Here is a 22,500-nt window from a genome sequence, read left to right as displayed (position 1 = left end):
GCAACAATGCAGTTTCATGAAGAAAGTTATTAGAGTGGCCACGCAAGTAAAAAGTCTATGACATTTGGAGTATTCCCACGAGAACAAGAAATCATATGAGAAATGTGAGCATGAAACAGTCATGTTTTTCAAGTGTCACTCATAAAGTTTTTCTTTTAAAGAAAACATACAGATAAGCATTTTCTCCCTAGCTTTCAATTAATATTATAAAAATGAATTCAATCACAGATATTTGTAACAAAAAGCATTGCTAGCTGAATGATCAAAAACAAGTAACTCAGGTACATTATTTACATTTGATGGGTATTTGTCCTCATCTTGTTTGTTGTTAACACAACGTTTCAGCTGATATACCCTCTAGCCTTCATCAGGTGTATTAGACTTTATTGAGTATGACATATGTTGCAACCCATACTCAATAAAGTCTAATACACATTCCATCTCCTATCTTATTAATACATATATATATATATATATATATATATATATATATATATATATATATATATATATATATATATATATATACACATATATATACATATATATACATATATATATATATATACATATATATATGTGAATATATATATATACATATATATATATATATATATATATATATATATATATATATATATACATGTATATACATATATATATATACACACATAGTAATAAATATGTAAATTTATATGTGTGTGTATGTATGTATATATACCCACACATGTATATTCACACATGCATGCTCACACACACACACACACACACACATAAACATATATACAGGGTGCATCAGTTACTAGAGAGCAAAATTTTAATTGACAATTTAAGGAAAATAAAAAAAATCTATAAGAAAAACCAATATGCTTTTTATAGAATTTGGTACTCGTATTCTCACATACACATGCCACAAGGCTATTCACTTCCATCAGTCTTAATGCAGATTCTGAGATGGATAAATGCATTGATCAGCTGATCTTTATTTATGTTGGCCTTAACCTCACTAACTGCAGTCATCAAGTCCATGATATTGCAAGCATGCTTGTTTACTAAATGTCATGATGTAGAATTTCTAGATAACTAAATGTTTTGATGTAAAATTTCTATCTATATTTTTTTCGTTTTTTCACTTCCTACTGACGTCATCGTAACTTTAAATAACAAACTGGCATGTCTTAGAATATAATATTTCTTCTTAACATTCTTTTTGTATGTGTTCATTTATTAGCAACATTATCTCAGTTCACTTTGAATTTAGCCTATTTTGGATTACCTTAGTGATGTCAGGGTTATCCATTTTTGGTGGTAACGTCGATTTAATGATACGCTATAATTTAGTCAGTATGAGAGAAAGAGGGGTCACCATCTTGATCATAACAAGAAAAGAGAAATTCATGAGACATTTGTAATAAGTCATAACATATTTATTACTGGAGGTAATGCATTAACATATAAGGTTAATTGAAGGAAAGCTTATAACATTACATGAATATGTTCTGTTTGCAGTTACATGTTTCCAAGTAAGTGAGGTGAACGTGTGCACGAGTGGGTGTAAAGTGCGGTGGCTTGACTCAATGCCAGCCTGAGGCTAGACAGACATGGAGTGGTACGAATTTAGAATTTCCTTCCTTTACATAAGGGATGAACTGGAAGTCCCTGACTTCAACGTAAACTGGAAGCTTCCAGAAAGCTCTCAAACATTCTAGAAGCATGAGGGAGAATACTCTCGTTAAATCTCTTTTCTGTTTTGCTTCCTGTCATAGCCCCCAGGGTTCACTACAACCTTGATAGTATTGTATTAACATAGATTTTCAGATGTATTAGTTTGATTGGTATTTTGTACCTTTTTTTCCCCTGCTACATCTAAGTATGCTGGCACAATAGAAATAATCATCAGCAATGAATAGTGTAATAATCAAATAAAAATGGGATTTTCTTCATTCTTGTTTGTGTTGTTACATATACATAATATATATATATATATATATATATATATATATATATATATATATATATATATATATATATATATATATATATATATATATATATACATAGGCACTGGTGTGGTTGCATGGTTCACCATGTGGTCCCAGGTTCAGTCCCACTTTGTGGAACCTTGGGCAAGTGTCTTCTACTACAGCTTTGGACTAACCAAAGCCTTGTGAGTGGATGTGGGTGACGGAAACTGAAAGAAGCCCATCACATATGTATGTGTGTGTCTTTGTGTCTTTGCTTGTGCCCCTATCACCGCTTGACAACTTGTGTTGGTGTGTTTACATCCCTGTAACTCAGTAGTTCAGCAAACGAGATCAAGCCTACACATATCTTTGGCTGTCACAACCCATGTTTCACTGCCATGTAGTATAGCTGTTCACACACAGGCATCATACAATCTGCCTATCACTCTGACAGAGAGGCCCTTTGTTGCCAGTAAAGGTAGGAACTCTCTGAACTTTGCCCAGCCTAATCTTATTCTCACAGCTACACTCTCAGCACATCCACCTCCACTACAAACTTGGTCTCCTAGATAGCGGAAACTATCTACTACCTCTAGCTTACCCATCTGACAGTCGATGGAGTTTATATTCTGTACATTTTTGGTGTTTATTGTTCCTGTGCATCTTCCAAAAGTGATTTTCCCCATTAACCTTCCTCTGATGCTGCTGCACCTCTTATGTGTCCAAAGCTCACACCAGGTGCATCTTATGGAGTTTCTACCTATGACTTTTCTACATATCAAGCAGGGCCATCTTCCTGAAGGGATCTGTGATTTGTCTGCCTTCCTCCTTACTAAAACTTTGGTCTTTGCTAGGTTATCTCTAAGGCCCTTCAATTTTAGACCTTGTTTCCATACCTGGAATTTCTTCTCTAGCTCTGGTAGTGATTCAGCTTTAAGAACAAGGTCATCAACATAGTGAGTTATTTGTGAGGAATTATCAATCCAGGCAAAATACTTCACAAGCTCTCTGTTAGTACACCAGGCTAACAGTACCATTAATATTAGTAAAGAACTCCAAGTATTCTTGTGGCAGGGTCCAATGTTATAGTTCATCACTATTCTATATTGTAAATCCATGGTTGTGTTTCAATTACTTTGGCTTTATACAGAGTGATATTCAAAACAAGGTATAGATAATTGTTATGACATATTTTTCCTTTTTTGGAGGAAAATTTAGTTTACAGCTGTTTCTAGTAGTCAATATCGGTTCATTACTGATAGGTTTACTTAATTAGTTTATTCATCTGCCGAGAAAGGTGAACACCCTAAAAAGTAGCATTAATCTCTTAGGTTATTCAACTTTTCGCAACTGATCAATAGATTAATTGAATAAATCTATCAGTAATGAACCTATAATGACTACTGGAAATAGCTGCAAACCAAATTTTTCTCCAATAAAGGAAAAATATTTAATGACCATTGAGCAGAATTAGATAAGTTGAAACATGTCTCTCACATACTTCAAGTGCTAAAAGACAAATACACTGCAGTTACTGTGGAGAAAAAAATTTCACTTATAGTAAAAAGGTGTAAAAACACCCTGTCCATTTGGTGTCACCATCTATTAGGAATCTCAGACATCGATGTCTCAAGTTTCTTGGCTCTAGCCAAGAATGGACCAGGTATTTTTACACCTTTTTACCATAAGAGAGACTTTTTCTCCACAGTCACTGCAGTGTATTTACCTTTAGTAGTTGAAATATGTGACAAACATATTTCAGGCTAATAAAAGAAATGTAATTCTGATCATACATAAACACAGCTTAGTGCTAATAATTCGTAATGACCATTCGACAGTACATATACTAAAATTAGAATGATACTGAGAAGATTAGCATGGCCCCTGCGCAAGGATGACACGCAAATTCGTGAAGCATTCCATATTTTTTACATAGGCGCAGGAGTGGCTGTATGGTAAGTAGCTTGCTTACCAACCACATGGTTCCGGGTTCAGTCCCACTGCGTGGCATCTTGGGCAAGTGTCTTCTACTATAGCCTCGGGCTGACCAAAGCCTTGTGAGTGGATTTGGTAGACAGAAACTGAAAGAAGCCTATCGTATATATGTATATATGTGTGTGTGTGTGTTTGTCTCTGTGTTTGTCCTCCTAGCATTGCTTGACAACCGATGCTGGTGTGTTTATGTCCCCTTCACTTAGCGGTTTGGCAAAACAGACCGATAGAATAAGTACTAGACTTACAAAGAATAAGTCCCGGGGGCGATTTGCTCGACCAAAGGTGGTGCTCCAGCATGGCCACAGTCAAATGACTGAAACAAGTAAAAGAGTATATATATATATATATATATATATATATATATATATATATATATATGTTGTCGTTGTTGTCGTCGTTTAACGTCTGCTTTCCATGCTAGCATGGGTTGGACGATTTGACTGAGGACTGGTGAAACCAGATGGCTACACCAGGCTCCAATCTGATTTGGCAGAGTTTCTACAGCTGGATGCCCTTCCTAACGCCAACCACTCAGAGAGTGTAGTGGGTGCTTTTACGTGTCACCCGCACAAGAGCCAGCCCAGGGGCACTGGCAACGATCTCGCTCGAAAAACCTCACGTGTCACCCGCACAAGAGCCAGCCCAGGGGCACCGGCAACGATCCCGCTCGGAAGATTTCATGTGTCGCCCGCACATGAGCCAATCCAGGGGCACCGGCAACGATCCCGCTCGAAACATTTCATGTGTCGCCCGCACATGAGCCAGTCCAGGGGCACCGGTAACGATCCCGCTCGAAAGATTTCATGTGTCGCCCGTACATGAGCCAGTCCAGGGGCACTGGCAACGATCTCGCTCGAAAATCCTACGACGGTCCCACACAAGAGCCAGTTCAGGGGCACTGGCAACGAACTCACTCGAATAATTTCATGTGTCACCCGCACAAGAGCCAGTCCAGGGGCACTGGCAACGATCTCGCTCGAAATATTTCATGTGTCGCCCGCACATTATATATATATATATATATATATATATATAAATTCAGAAGAGTGGTACAACAAGGCACCAATATTTACTGGAAAATAGCAATCAATATAAATATGACGCTATTGTATAGCTTCACTGCGTATATACTGGCAAAAATGCATGTGTGCAACAAACATGAAAAATTTGTCTTACTTTAGGAAGAACATTCGAAAATGGACAACCCAGATTAAGGATAATGCAGGACCGGTTTCAGACTCTTCAAATACGTTTCACAACGTAAATCTGATCAGTCTTCATCAGCTGCATATATATATGTGTGTGTGTGTGTGTGTGTGTGTGTGTCTATGTACACACACACATATGTAAATGATGGGCTTCTTTCAGTTTCAATTTACCAAATCCACTCACAAGGTTTTGTCAGCCTGGGTCTGTAATAAAATACACTTGCCCCAGGTGCTACATAGTAAGATTGAACCCCAAACCTTGTGGCTGGAAAGCAAACTTTTTAACTATACAGCCGCACCTGCATCTATAATATCATTTGTGTGTGTGTGTGTGTGTGTGTGTGTGTGTGTGTGTGTGTGTGTGTGTGTGTGTGTGTGTGAGTGTGTGTGTGTGTGTGTGTGCATGCGCACACATGTGTGTGTGTGTGTATGTATCTATATATACATGTGCATACATACAGTGTCATTCAATAACTGCTGTTACAATTATTTATACAAACTCACAAAGCATATTAGAAATTCAACCCATTGACAGAAAAAGAACCCATTGTACATATAAAATGATTGATAAATATTCAAAGTAAGTATTGATTTTTATCAGTTTAGATAAAACATAAAGAAGCCAACAAACAAACAGGTGTGAGCACTCCATATGTATTAGTCATGAGGGCAACCATGCATAAACACAGACATAAAAAAATCCTTAATTATCAGCTAGTGTCACAGAAGAACACACTCACAGAATTCTTATTTACTAACTGTAAGTTCATTGCTATTGCTAGAATTTTGACTAAGGCTACACTGTGTCCATGGGACAAAGTAACTAACTTTAGCTGCTTGAATTTTACCTGGATATAAATAGATACCATGCAGAATGGGACTACACTGCTTTCTGTTGTAAGCAGCAGGAACACAGTATACTTACTGAGTGTTGTTAGATTGCAGTGCTGGGTTCAAGGCTTTGTATAGGCTTGTGGCATGATACAAACATTCATATTATAACTCCGTTTAGCTGATTCTGTCATTATCATCTAACTATCACTACAGAATGAAATATCCATAAAATACAGTGTGTCAGATATCACTAAGATATCACTTAAATATACACACAGGCACAGGCATGGCTATGTGGTAAGAAGCTTGCTTCCCAACCACATGGTTCTGGGTTCAGTCCCACTGTGTGACACCTTGGGCAAATGTCTTCTACTATAACCGCGGGCCTACCAAAGCCTTGTGAGTGGATTTGGTAGACAGAAACTCAAAGAAGCCTGTTGCATATGTATATGTATATATTCATATGTATGTGTTTTTGTGTCTGTGTTTCTATCCCCATCACCGCTAGACAACTGATGTTGGTATGTTTACATCCCAGTAACTTAGCAGTTCAGCTAAAGAGACTGATGGAATACTCATTCTATCAGTCTATCAGAATACTTATTCTATTATAGGATAAGTATTCTATTATTCTATTATAGAATACTTATTCTATTAGACTTACAAAGAATAAGTCCTGGGGTTGATTTCTTTGACAAAAAACCCTTTAAGGGTGCAGTTAAATGACTGAAACAAGTAAAGAATAAAAAAATACTTATGGTTTCTTTGGATGCACATAGGCTTGTGTAGAGAGAATATTACATACATAATATTTGCTGCATAGAAACCACTAGACTTTGATACTTTGCACTTACAAAGGTGTAGGTATGGCTAAGTGGATAACGTTTACTTCCCAACTACATGATTTTTGGGTTCAGTCCCACTTCATGGCACCTTGGGCATGTTTCTTCTACTATAGCCCTGGACCAGCCAAAGACTTGTGAGTGGATCTGATTGATGGAAGCTAGAAGAAGCCTATTGTACATATATGTAGATGTGTGTGTGTGTGTGTGTGTGTGTGTGTGTGTGAGTGCATGAGTGTGTGTATGTCTGTATGTGTGTGTGTGTGAGTGTGCATGAATGAGTGTGTGTGTGTGTTGTGTTTGTATTCCCTTCTCTTCACACTATGTTAGTTGCAAATGAATATCAGTCATACAAGCAGTATCATTCATTTCCAATATTCTGCATAATTATGTCTGGCCATGGATAAATGTTCCCTGCCTTGGAAATAGGTGAGGGTTGGCAACAGGAAGGCATCCAGTCATAAAAAAATCTGCTTCAATAAACTCTGTCTGACCAACGCAAACATAGTAAAGCGGTTATTAAAATGATGATGAAATTTCTGGGAAAATACAACTGCATGGCTGTGGTAAGTAGCTCGCTTCCCAACCACATGGTTCCAGGTTCAGTCCTAGTGCTTGACACTTTTGGTAACAGTCTTCTACCTCTCAGGCTGACCAAAGTCTTGTAAGTGGACTTGGATACAGAGACTGAAAGAAGTGCATCATGTATGTGTGTGTGTGTGTGTGTGTGTGTGTGTGTGTGTGTGTGTGTGTGTGTGTGTGTGTGTGTGTGTGTGTGTGTCTTTGCATTTATGTTTGGGGCTAACCTGGGGCTATAGAAGAAGACACTTGCCTGAGGTGGTGATCAGTAGAACTGAAACTGAAACCATGTGATTCCAAAATGAGCTTCTTACCACACATAACCTGTGCTTATGTAGAGAGAGTGTGTACAGATGTAATATTTAGCTTGTACAAACAAACCTGCAGGTGAGTTACAACCCATGTACAGAAATGAGACAGATTTCACATGACTTGGAAGTCCTTATGCATTCTCACCTGTCAGCTGGTGTGTTGTCATGGAGAGTGATTAGCTGAAATACCTAGGTAGTTGCTTAAGGACTTTCCAGTTCTATCACTGTATATGTTTAGATCAATAGAACCAATTTTGTCAGTGGGCATCATCATTATCATCATCATTGTCTTCGTCAACGTCATTGTCATCATTGTCATTATCATCATCATCATCATTTAGCATCCCACTCAGAGTAAAAGGTAGACTGTATGACGCATGTGTACGAACAGCCATGCTACATGGCAGTGAAACATGGGCTGTAACTGCTGAGGACATACGTAAGCTCGCAAGGAATGAAGCCAGTATGCTCCGTTGGATGTGTAATGTCAATGTGAATACCCGTCAGAGTGTAAGTATCTTGAGAGAAAAGCTGAACATTAGAAGCATCAGTTGTGGTGTGCAAGAGAGACGATTGCGCTGGTATGGACATGTGGTGAGAATGGATGAGGATAGCTGCGTGAAAAAGTGCCACACCCTAACAGTTGAGGGAACACGTGGAAGAGGTAGGCCAAGGAAGACCTGGGCTGAGGTGGTGAGGCAAGACCTTCGTACATTGGGCCTCACCGAGGCGATGACTACTGACCGAGACCTTTGGAAATGTGCTGTGCGTGAGAAGACCCGGCAAGCCAAGTAAGATCGTTGCCAGTGCCCCTGGACTGGCTCTTGTGCGGGTGGCACATAAGATGCACCATTTTGAGCGTGGCCGTTGCCAGTACCGCCTGACTGGCTTCCGTAGGATTTTCGAGCGAGATCGTTGCCAGTGCCCCTGGACTGGCTTGTGCGGGTGGCACATAAAAGACACCATTTCGAGTGTGGCTGTTGCCAGTATCGCCTGACTGGCCTTCGTGCAGGTGACACGTAAAAGCACCTACTACACTCTCTGAGTGGTTGGCGTTAGGAAGGGCATCCAGCTGTAGAAACTCTGCCAAATTTAGATTGGAGCCTGGTGTTGCCATCCGGTTTCACCAGTCCTCAGTCAAGTCGTCCAACCCATGCTAGCATGGAAAGCGGACGTTAAACGATGATGATGATGATGATGATGATTCCATGCTGAGATGGGTTGGACAGTTTGACAGGAGCTGGTAGAAGACTGCAACAAAGATCTGCTGTCTGCTTTGACAATTCTATATATCCAAAGACTTGAAACAAATACAATAAGTCATTCTGTACCACATTCTAACAATTTTTACCAGTTCGCTGCTGATATATATAAACAATAAGTACAAAGAATTTAACAGACTTTGATCAAGATCCAAAAGGATAACTAGTGATTTTTCTTTCAATCTTTTATTTGTTTCATTCACTGGACTGTGGTCTTAATGTGGAACAACCTTCAAAGGTTTAACCCTTTGGCATTCACTCTACTTTGTCAAATGTGAATGCTTATTTATTTACAGTGCTTTGAATTAATCATGCATTATCTTGAAGCTTTGAGATTTTCATAATGTGATTGCTTATTTTCAGAAAGACATTATAGGGTAGGCGTGAGAGGTTGCATCTGGGTGGTTTGAACCTAAAACAGGTAGAATATTTAGGCTGAATGTAGCTGGCTTGAATGCTAAAGGGTTAATAATTCAAAATGACTTCCAGTACCTTTTTTTTTTTTTTCTAAGCCTAATACTTATTCTATAAGATACTGTTTCTTTTCCCAAACCTCTAGGCTATAAGGATGTAAACAAACCAATACCGGTGAGAAACAAACAAAAACACAAAGATGAACACCCCCCCCCAAAAAAAAACCTACCACATATATATACGCACATGTTCACATATATATGCATACATACACGCATAAACATAAACACACACACAGATCTCATGTGATTCCACACAGTTTCCATTTACAAAATTCGCTGACAAGGGAGTTTTTGATCTTGGACCGTCGCGGAATTCAGTTGCATAAGATGTCACACAGTGAGATGGAATTGGGCCAGGGCCGTAGCCAGGTTCTAGAGAGCGAGCACAAAACTAAAAGGCACCGTGACACACACCAAACAATTTTTAGCTCATTGATTATACATTTTATAAAAGGCACCAATTCTGAAAAATGTGTTCCGAGTGAGTGGTCACTCTTCTTGCTCCCCTATTAAGCTATGCTGCAAAACTCACTTCTTAACGGCCATGAGTCTGCCTGTGAATTTAACGCTACACTGGGGCCATCTTAACAGTATCATAGGCCCCTAGGCAAATCAAGGTACTCAGCATTTTATTATATATTGACGGTAAGCCACAGTGTAAATACATCCAAATCGGGTCCCTAGACCAGTGAGACCACTGGCAACTACTTTAAAAAAGGCATTGGCTTTACAATAGTTTTCTTGTTTAAACAAACTACACAAAATACTAACGTTAAGATAGTCTCTCGGCTCTAAATTTCAGCAGTCTAACACAGAACCACTTTCTTGTTATGCAAACTCGTATGAGTTTAAATAATTCATAAATAGTGTATATCACGTTACAAACAGACCAAGAGTTTTATTTATTTATTGATGTTTAATTGAAACACCATATAAAGATTTAACATATGAAGCCAAAAAGAGATTAAACTTGTTTATGTTTTGCAAAATAGCTTATTCTAAACAGCAGCTGTGCAGCTCGAACTGTGCAGCTTTGCTATAGATAATTGAAGTATGAGTGATGACTGATGATTGATGATATATCGTCGATATTGTTTAAGTTGCGAGTTGACAGAATCGTTAAGTTGGACGAAATACTTAGCGGCATTTCTTCCAACTCTTTACTTCTGAGTTCAAATACTACCGAATTCAACTGTACCTTTCATCCTTTCGGAGGCCATAAAATAAAGTACTAGTCAAGCACTGAAACTGATATAATCGACTAGCCTCCTCCAGTACACTTGCTGGCCTTGTGGCAATGTTTAAAACAGTATCGTAAATGTTACTGTTGTTACTGCTGCCGCTGTTGTTGTTTAACCCCTGATCAATAACTACGTTCGTTATAAACATGCAGTCTCTTATTCAGCTGCATTATCCAACGAATCTTTCTTTTCTTTAAGACAGCAGGATGTGATTCGAGGAAGATTTCGTTGCTATTTCCAGTCTCCTTCATTATCTTTTTCTATAAATATATTATTTACTTGCGAAAAGTAGAAAATGAACGGGACATAAAAACGATCTGAAAACAACAACATAGATTGTTTTTACAATGTAATTACATGAATATATATGAAGAAATCGTTTGTACTCCTAAAATTTAGCATTAGATAAAAATACAACCTATCTATTTATTTATTTATTTATTTATTATCTCAGACGATTTTTCAGTTAGTCAGATACGTTCTGTAATGAGAAAAGTAATTCTATTAATGTATTTGCACGAAATACAACAGAGAAATGAAATGTCAACCAATGGGAACTGTTAGATTGACAATAACAAAATGAAAGAACATTCTACTTAAATGGTTACTGACTTAAATCTTTGTGATTGGGACCTTTCAGTTCTAAGATAAAGTCAGGAAGTAAAGTCCTGCCCCGTCGTCGCCAGTTTTTTTAATTAAAATGAATCATTTAAGACAAATTAGTTCTAGGTCTCTAAAGTGAACATATTCCTTTCTCTAAAGTATTCTTCTCCTACCTCTGCTTGCTACACAACTATCAACAGATCCTGTCAAGCAGAATCTATACAGTAATGGAGAAAGCTGTTCTATAAAATGAATCATTGCTAAAGGTTTTTAAATATTCTAAAAATATTAATTTACTGTACAGTCCTCTCCCTCCAATAAATGTTTGGTTAATCTTCAGAAGTTAACACGGCATGAAACAGAAGTTGAAATATATTTTTAACTACGCGTTTGACTACCATTAATTGTTAAATGACGTTATAGATATTCAATTAATTGGAAATTAAAATGAATTATTTTCAAGAGACTTCATAATTTGTAATTACTTTCATACTTCTAAATTTATCCTATTATTTTCCCCTCCATAATAAACTAAGTAAGCTATGGAACTATAATGCATTGTCACTAAGTACTTTGCGGATTTTGTTGAGACGATAGTCACTTTAGTAGTGTTAGAACAAATTAAAATTATGTTTAGTGAAAATTTTATACCCCAGTAACTTGAAACCATTTAAAATAGGGAAAAAATTAACCCATTAGCTTCAACCACATAACACAGCTTATGTTACCTCATTCAGCTTAAGGGCCTTAATTTACCAAGATCTGGAAAGTTTATCATTTCCTTTTTTTTTATAACCTTTGATTAATTAATTAACTTTTCCAAATGTAAGAGAAATTCAATCTATATATCCTGTTATCTTGACCCAAATTTGGAAAAGTGCAGACTTTCAAACAAAAAGAAATCTCAATCTAAATTATGAATATTCAGAGCTGTCTATTTTTACAGAAGTTCTAGATAATGGTAGTGTATTGTGTTATGTGATTTTCTTTCCACAAAAGAGCAGGTTTCTCTGCTTTATCAACCCATACTCTTAAACTAACAAACAAAAAGTCAGTAACACATATAGCTTAGCCAACACTATATTGTGTCCTTGACAAAGATACTTAATTCTCATATGTCCACTCTTACAACTCATATATGGACACCATAAAATAGAACTGCTCATTGTTGGAAGTAAATTTGTTGCTGTAAACAAGCTCAATGCTATAAACAAAGGCTGTGCCTTAAAACTAGCCAGAATTTTATTAGCTTTCAATGCATATCTCAAATCTTTTTAAATATGTAGCTGGAGAGGAATGAAGTCTGCCAGGCTGAATTGCTGTAACTCTTTATCATTCAGGTTCCTCTGTCAAATATAACACCTATTTATTTATATTGTTTTGAATTGACCATGTACTATCTCATAGCTTTGAGATTTCAATGATGTGATTGATTACTTTTAGAATGACATTATGAGAGGTTGGATCTGGCCAGTTTGAGCATATATATATATATATATATATAATCATAAATATATAGGGATTGACAGTAACCTGCTTCTCCAACATACTGAGAATTCAGAAATAGCAGTCAAAGAACTACTGATTTCAAAACTACAAATTATTACTGATTTCAAAACTACAAATTATTACTCCAGTTCTTTGACTGCTATTTCTGAATTCTCAGTATGTTGGAGAAGCAGGTTACTGTCAATCCCTATATATTTATGATTATAAATTATTTACCGAAAAAGGTTTTTTCATACTGAGCTACCCGGCAGAAATTGTTAATTATTAATTTTATTACTAATTGATGATTCCCTGCCCTGCATATCTATATATATATATATATAGGTTCAAAAAAAGACAAAAAACAATAACAAAAAAACAACAAAGTGAGGACGTGATACGGATAGTGTTATTAGACGCTCGGGAAAGGAAAGAGAGAGAGTATGACGTTTCGGGTGGAGCCCTTCGTCGGAAAGACGGAAAGTTCAAAGAATGGAAAAACAGAGGAAGAAAAAATCGGCACCGATGCCCACTTCACATGCTTCACTATGTGTATGCGCAAATCAAAATGGGTACATTTGCTTACTTCTCTATGTGTATTTATGTGTACATGTATATATTCCCACATTTACAAGATGGTGTATATATTGATCGGTGTATGTATAAGTGTCTGCATATCTATTTATTCCATCATGAGCCTTGCTAGTATTTCAGTTACCTCTACCTTCTATTTATTAAGGAAAAAAGAAACAGTGTGTTTCTAAGTTTCACCACCACCACCACCACCACCACCACCACTATCATCATCATCATCATCATCATTGCCACCACCACCACCACTATCATCATCATCATCATTACCACCACCACCACTACCTCCACTACCACCACTATCATCACCATCATCATCACCACCACTACCACCATCACCATCATCACCACTACCTCCACCACTACCTCCACCACTACCTCCACCACCACCACTATCATCATCATCATCATTTTAACATTCAGTTTTATGGACATGCATGAATGAGATGGAATTTGCAGAGACAGATTTTCCATGGACACATGCCCTTCCAGCTGCCAACTGCCAACCCTTACTTGTTAAGATCAAGAAAGATAATATTTCCCCATGACCTGACATGTTTTTCACAGAAAATTAGAAGCAAACAAGCAACATTGCTTGTCTAATGGTGGCATCCATTAACAACATGTAATATCAACACAGACAGACAACCCTGCTCATCCTCACACACACACACATACATTGTATTATATATCGTATATGTGTAGTCATCCCCATGTAATGGCTACCTCAGGTTACAGGATTTTGTACAGACCCAGGAAGACCTGGGATGAGGTGGTGAAGCACAACCTTCGAATATTAGGCTTCACTGAGGCAATGACTAGTGACTGAGACCTTTGGAAATATGCTGTGCTTGAGAAGACCCGGCAAGCCAAGTGAGACCATAACCCATGGCCTATGCCAGTGATGTAACCAGCCCACTTAGGCGTACCTTTCCTTCATTGGACACTAAACTCTGCTTGCGAAGACCTGTTGAAGCAAGTGAAATCGAAATCAAAATCAAATTTGATGACAGCATTGCATGACTGGCATCTGTGCTAGTGGAGCGCTAAGAGCACCATCCGAGCATGATTGTTGCCAGGGCCGCTGACTGGCCCTCATGCCGGTGGCAAATAAAAAGCACCATTCAAGCATAATCATTACCAGTGTTGCCTTACTGGCACTTGTGCCGGTGGTACATGAAAAACAACATTCGAGTGAGGGCATTGCCAGTGTTGCTGGACTGGCTCCTATGCAGGTGACACATAAAAACACCATTTGAGAGTGGCTGTTGCCAGCACCACCTGACTAGCCCTCATGCTGGTGGTATGTAAAAGCTCCCACTACACTCTCAGAGTGATTGGCATTAGGAAGGGCATCCAGCTGTAGAAACTCTGCCAGATCAGATTGGAGTTTGGTGCAGCCATCTGGCTCCCCAGTCCCTAGTCAAACTGTCCAACCCATGCTGGCATGGAAAGCGGACATTAAACGATGATGATGATGATGATGATGAAACTTGTAAAGTATGACCACTAAGTTCAAATTTGTAATTTCTCTCTCCCAGAGAGTTGGGTAAATTTTAAGAATCTAAAAACTACACATTCTTCTTAGCCAAAAGGTTACTTCTCTGTGTTTTAGAAATAGTTAGCAATTTGAAAAATTATAATCTCTGTACAATTTCCACTTTGAAGATTTATGTGTGTGTTTTGTACACATTTTCTGGGTCACAATCAACATCCATCCATCCATCCATTGATTCTTCTCTCTTTCTCTCTCTCCTTTCTCCATATCTATTTATCTATCTATCTATCTATCTATCTATCTATCTATCTATCTATCTATCTATATATATATATATATATATATATATATACACACACACACACATCCACATATATATATATATATATATATATGTGTGTGTGTATGTATGTATGTACAGGCCAACTTTCACTACCACCACCACCATCTATCATCAATATATACAATGACAATCAATACTAAAACTAATATAACTACTGCCATTACCAATCCGCCGTCTCTTTAATGACCACCATCAACAACATTGACAATGGTATGAACAAGATAAGAAACTTGATATACAATAAGAGACAACAATTTGAGATAATGACAATACCCTGGTGTATTTTGAAAGTTGAACATAATGTCTTTGATCTTAGATCAATGAGAACTGACTTAAAACTAAGCAGCAACAACAATACAATTAACAAGGATAATTTGACCACCACCATCACTAATGATACAGCAATTATCACCAACATAAAAATCAGTACACCCAACATCTCCACTGCTGCCAACCCTTTAATTTTGAATAATCAATGGCAATAGCAGTAATAGTATTGGGATGATAGTAATATCTGTAGCTACATATATTGTATGTCATTACAATAGATGTGCGTGTGTGTATTTTTGCTTGTGTGTTTGTGAGAAGAGTGTAGAGTTTTTATGGCTCAAATCAGACATCCAAAGAGTAAAGTGGCCATGAACCTGTTAACCCTTCAACAAAGTGTAATCCAACAGTACTTCCTTGCCTTTCATTCTGTCACTTTTTCCTGTTCATATTTTCATCTTTACATCCATGAAATAAGACAATTGTTTTACTCTCATAAAACAGTTCTTTCTCGGTGGTATTTTTTAAATACATATCTGTTGTGAATAAATGTTGATCACTGCCACTGATCGACTTACCTACAGTTCAAGATGTCAAGAGAGAAGCCATCGAGTGCACCTGAAAGTTATTGTAGGCTTGATGTGGAAGAAAAAATCAGCCACATTGCCAAAGCATTAAAGCCTGCAATGTCTACATTGAGAACAGTATGTGACAATACAGACAAAATTAAGTCATGTACTTAAGAAGTTACTCTGTTAACTGCTTGAACCTTATTTTTTTCATAGATCTAAAATAATTCTTAAAATGGGACAGCTCTTGGGTGTATGGATCAAGAGCAGACTTGGCACATTGTGTTGATAAGCATGATAATAATTAAAAACAGCCAGAAGTTTATATGAAGGTTTTCAGATAATGGGAGGTAAAATTTCTTATGGAAAAATTTTTTCTGGCTAGTAAAGGCTGGTTTCAGAAGGTTTAAGAAGCACATGCATTTGCATGACATAAAAATGACTGGTAGAACTGCTAGTGCTGATACAAAAGCTGCTACTTATTATCTTGAACGGCTGAAAAAATGTTACTGCTAAAGAGGGCTATGCATTGCAGCAAATATACAATGTTGAGGATATTGAACTTTACTTGAAGCTCATGCCTGCTAGAACTTTTATTTCTCATGAAGAAATATCAACACTTTGATTTAAAGATGCCAAAAACTGTTCGATGCTTTTTCTAAGAGGAAGTGCCACTTATGATATGAAATTAGATTCTCTACATGTGCATCATTTTCAAAGGTTATGTATAGTTTAATTTACCTGTGATTGGAAGTTTAAATAAGAAGGCATGTATTACTAAGAGCCTTTTCAAAGAGTGGTTTACTAACACTTTTGTCCTGTTGCAGAAAGGCCTATCACCAGACATTTCTCCAATAAAGCATCACTCCTTTTAGACAATGCATCAAGCAAACCAATGAACCTAAATGAGTCTTCTGATCACATGAGAGTAGAATACATCACCAAATATACAACTTCTTCGCTACAGCCAGTGGATCAAGGTATGATAGTTAACTTCAAGGCATATTGTCTGAAAAGCACTTTCAAACAGTTTATGAAAGCAATTGACAGGAATTGCAATTAGAGACTTCTGGATGATGTTCAACATAATGGATGCTTGGGATAACATTACTGAAGTGAGACCCTCAACTATGAATGGAAAAATATACAGTTTGTTTGTATTCATGGAATACAAGTTTCCCACAAGCAGAAAGTCTACTTCAAATTCAGAAAGATGTGATGCTTGCAAATGATATAGTTTGAAGAAGTCAAATGGGATGATGTGGTTGAGTCGCTAGTGCCCCATAGATAATGTTTATCTAATAAGGAGCTAACACTGTTGGAACAAAAGCAAACTGAGAATACAGATGATAATAGAGAAATTCCATTAACTCCACTTACATTGACTTCAATGAGATGCTCCAGTATGGTCACAGTGCAATGACTGAAACAAGCAAATGATAAAACATAAAAGATAGTAGACTGAGTTAGTTTTTTTTTTTTTTTTTTAATATGCAAGACCATATCTCACATAACAGTTATTTCTTCCTCTGTAGCTTATACAGGCCTTTTGAAAATCACCAACACTCTAATATGAAATATAACTGTGTAACAAACAATGAAGTGTCCCAAGAAGATAAAAATCATAGCTGGTATGTCATTTGAATAGTCAGTTAATATTTCAGGTCAATGACTTTAAGTTGACTACTTCACTACTTGATCTCAAGAGCCATCCAAATTTCCATCACCATCTGCATTCAGATTTGAATTTCCTAATAAGTAAAACATGAAGTCCTGAGCCCCTTTTTAATTTAGCTACAGATATTTCCGCACAAAGGAAAAACAAAAGGCAACCTAGACTGAAATAGAAGTATTGACTTCATATCATATGGAGGATTGGTACCACTCAAAGATTGTCCTGACTTATTTCCGTTGTTTATCTGCTCTTCATTCTAGTGTAACATCCTCAATTTTTAAGAAGCACACTTTAGCCAGACAATCCTTTGCTATATCAGTGCAACTCACTTATAAAATAAATCCTCACACCTTAGTGTCCAAAGGAAATACTTTAAACAACACATAACACATTATTATATATTCTACAATTTATGTCATTACTGTGTAGGTTACGTGCACACGAGAGCATCTTATATGGATATAAAAAAAACAACATCATCTTTTTATTTTTAAACTAAGGATTGGAAATTGTTTACTGGTTGAATTATCTATGTATAAACAACTCTTGTAAACAATAACATCTTCATTTAAGTGTTGTTTTGTTGCAGCTAAAATTACATAAAGTAATGATTTGACAATTAATTACATCAAGGTTCAAGTTACAGTTTACCCTAAATCCTCTAACATGGAAAAATTTTAATATTTCAGGACCATTTTCTTCATCTTAGTAGCTTCAAAGACTGATAAAATAATGCTTAGTGGCTTAGTGGCTTCAAAGACTGATAAAATGCTACATTGCTCATATTTGATATTTATGTTATAAGTATAAATATATATATATATATATATATATATATATATATATATATATACACACACATAAAGTATATAATTATAAATATAATTATAATTAAGGGCTCTGGAATGCCAGTGCCTATATGCTAAAAAGTAGATGTCAAATATCTACAATCCACTCTAAATCAGTTCTCTAATTTTCTAACCCTGAGCCGAATGCAAAGAAGTGGGCAAGAGGATAAACAAAATTTTATTTATTTTCTTGCCCATTTCCTCACATTCGACCTAGGGTTAAAAAATTAGAGAGCTGATTTAGAGTGGATTGACACATAAATACATATATCATAAGTCTTGTGAGTGTATTTGGTAGACAGAAACTGAAAGAAGCCCATCATATATAGCCTGAGGCTGTAGTAGAAGACATTTGCCCAAGGTACCATGCAGTGGGACTGAACCCAGAAACATGTTCTTGGGAAGCAAGCTTCTTACCACACCGCCACTCCTGCACCTATATATATATATATATATATATATATATATTTATTTATTTATTTATTTATTACAGAAAGTAAAGTAATTTTTGAATGTGGGAAAGCTGTGAAAACAGTCTAGAAAAGTGTGTAAATATTCCTAGAAGACAGGAAAATGTTGCCAAGAAGTGACTACGGAGAATCAAACCCTATACCTGAGAGGTGGCATAAGCATCATAATTTGGAAAGAGAATGAGATACAAGTGGAAATAGAGGAAAGGGATTGACTATGGAGAGATATGTCTTTTCTCATTCACCACTAGTAAGAGGCAATGAATATGAGAAGAGATGATAGAAAAACGAGGGTTTACCAGATAAGCAAATGGGGCATCAAATAGGGATTTAGTAGTTACAAGTGAATGAAAGGCACAAAACTTGATATGTTTTCTGGCCCCATCACTGACTGTCCCCTATTATAACAAACAGACTTGCATGAGGAACCAAGCTTCTCAAGTATTGCACATCACCAGTCAGCATAATTCTTAATCATTTTCTTTGATCCTAGTCCTTCTAAGTCTCTCTTCTCAATAAATTCCAGTCAATCTGAATGTGAAGCACTTGCATTACATATTTATACTAGTGTAATCTTCTTCAAGCTTTTCTGGCTTTGCATATCACCAATCAATATGGACCTTTATCCTTTTCTTTAAGCTTAAGATCAGTTTTTACCACTTTGATCCAAGTTTTCCTGAGTCTCCCTCTTTCACAGGTTCTAGTCCTTTTGTACGTGCATCACACCCTTTTACAACTGTCATCTTCCATATGCATCACAAGCACATACCACTGCAATTCTCCTTATTGAACACTACATGTGATTCCTCTTATAACCAGTTTTCTCACAGTTTATTTGTACTTCAACGTTTATGCACTCTAACATTGCACATCCAGTGACGTATGCCTATTTTGTTTCTTTCTAGTCTTCTCAAGATCTCTGCTATGTTGTCTTGTAGCACAATGCTGCAACTCTCATTGCCAGACAACAATGCACTTCACAGACAAACACCATACAATCTATCTTTCACTCTGTGAGAGAAGCCCTTTGCTGCCAGTAGAGATATTAGTTCCTTAAACTTTTTTTTCCAGCTCGTTCTTACTCTAGCTACTACACTTTCAGTATGCATGCAACCACCACCACCTCAACCCCATTAATTAGGTTACCTAATTAACAGCTACTGACTAATTATAGGGCACCATCATAGCATTTGAGATAATCTATTTCTTGAGTGTTCCTCAGAGCTTATTGCCCCAGTGCACTTGCTTCATACGAAGTCTTTCTTCTCTGTGAGTCTACCTGTAATCCCACTACACTTATGTGTATCCATTTTCAACAAGGAGCACACATCATAGAATTCCTATCCACCCCTTTCCTGCATGCTGCAAATGACTATTTTTCTGATGGTAGCAGGGTCCTGTCTTCTTTCTTACATACCAAAACTAGATAAAATTTCTAATTTGTTGTTTTCTGAAATACTTTTACCTTGATTGGTTTATCTTCTGATTCTAAACTCACATGTCGTACATGATCTAATTCACCCTACTCTTTCCCCTTCTTTTTAATCTTTCATACATACATATATACATCTATATATATATATATATATATATATATATATATATATATATATATGTACGAACAGCCATGCTACATGGCAGTGAAACATGGGCTGTAACTGCTGAGGACATACGTAAGCTCGCAAGGAATGAAGCCAGTATGCTCCGCTGGATGTGTAATGTCAGTGTGCATACCCGTCAGAGTGTAAGTATCTTGAGAGAAAAACTGAACATTAGAAGCATCAGTTGTGGTGTGCAAGAGAGACGATTGCGCTGGTATGGACATGTGGTGAGAATGGATGAGGATAGCTGCGTGAAAAAGTGCCACACCCTAACAGTTGAGGGAACCCGTGGAAGAGGTAGGCCCAGGAAGACCTGGGCTGAGGTGGTGAGGCAAGACCTTCGTACATTGGGCCTCACCGAGGCGATGACTACTGACCGAGACCTTTGGAAATGTGCTGTGCGTGAGAAGACCCGGCAAGCCAAGTAAGATCATTGCCAGTGCCCCTGGATTGGCTCTTGTGCGGGTGGCACATGAGATGCACCATTTTGAGCGTGGCCGTTGCCAGTACCGCTTGACTGGCTCCCATAGGATTTTGAGCGAGATCGTTGCCAGTGCCCCTGGACTGGCTTGTGCGGGTGGCACATAAAAGACACCATTTCGAGCGTGGCCGTTTTCGTGCGGGTGACACGTAAAAGCACCCACTACACTCTCTGAGTGGTTGGCGTTAGGAAGGGCATTCAGCTGTAGAAACTCTGCCAAATTAGATTGGAGCTTGGTGTTGCCATCCGGTTTCACCAGTCCTCAGTCAAATCGTCCAATCCATGCTAGCATGGAAAGCGGACGTTAAACGATGATGATGATGATGATGATATATATATATATATATATATATATATATATATATTGTTTATTCTGTGGTATAAAAAGCATAAAATGCTCCATAGTGTTTGAAGTGAGTGCGTATTATGATATTTGGCATATGTAAAGGTAAACAAGATTGTATAGCTGAAACTAAGATTCACTCAGTCTATGGATCAGCAGGATATATCAAAGGATTGGGAACAAACCCTTTGGTGTATCTGTTAGAACAAAGACTGATTGAATGAAACCCTGCTTTTGATATATAATCCTGTTTATTTTGCATATGAAAACATAGGCAAACAGACATACATATTTATAATCTACTAGCAGAAATACCCGGCGTTGCCCGGGTTAAAGAGAATAATGAAATCTAAAAACGCCGTCTAGACTACGCATCATCTTTATATATAGAGATGTATATACACACACACACCCAAACACACGTATATATATATATGTATATCAATATAAATATATGAAAGTCAATGAAGTTTCGTAAAAGAAGGTGATCATGTACATACTTTCTTGCTGTTGTGATTATAACACCTCATTGTAAACTATGTTCCTTGTTTTCCCTTGTGGAGCATATACAAATAGGTTTTTTGTTGCTGCCTACTCTTGAGCAGCCAACATACAGTTGTCCATGTGAGAAGCAGGGCTCTTCCAAGAGAAGACCAGCTACAGACAGTGTTTGACCCTGATATTTGTTTATGGACATGGCAAAAGTCACACGAAGGGGGAATTTTAGTCTTCTGAATGTAAAAGGAATGTCTGCTCCTGATGGAGTAAGAGGAATTCTTGGAATAAAGACGTCATCCCCTTTTGCATATCCAGAAAGAATGGTAGCCTCGATAACGTGTGACATCATTTTCTAAATAATGCTCATCTGTTATGTTCGGGTTAAAATTTCATCAACATCAAAAATATATGAATTTTCATGGGAGTTATGGCCGTTATGCAAAGAATATAATTTCCAAATTTCATAAAGATCCATTCAGTACTTTTGACGTAGTTTTGGATAAGAAAACAAAT

The 22,500-nt window shown here is 37.1% G+C and overlaps 1 long non-coding RNA gene and 1 other non-coding gene across 2 annotated transcripts in view; one reads left to right on the top strand and one right to left on the bottom strand.

Moving 5' to 3' along the window:
* LOC128248123 (uncharacterized) overlaps nucleotides 1-22,500 on the bottom strand; it is a 96,343-nt gene that overhangs the window by 43,586 nt on the left and 30,257 nt on the right. The window lies entirely within an intron of this gene.
* LOC128248217 (U6 spliceosomal RNA) lies at nucleotides 3,785-3,893 on the top strand. The gene has a single exon (XR_008264506.1). It is a non-coding gene; the product is annotated as a U6 spliceosomal RNA (small nuclear RNA).

The sequence above is a fragment of the Octopus bimaculoides genome, chromosome 6, assembly GCF_046866305.1.
Source record: "Octopus bimaculoides isolate indiv1 chromosome 6, ASM4686630v1, whole genome shotgun sequence".
In the NCBI taxonomy this organism is placed as follows: Eukaryota; Metazoa; Mollusca; class Cephalopoda; order Octopoda; family Octopodidae; genus Octopus; species Octopus bimaculoides.
Note: the sequence above shows the minus strand (reverse complement) of the source record. Positions and strands in the feature narration are given on the sequence as shown.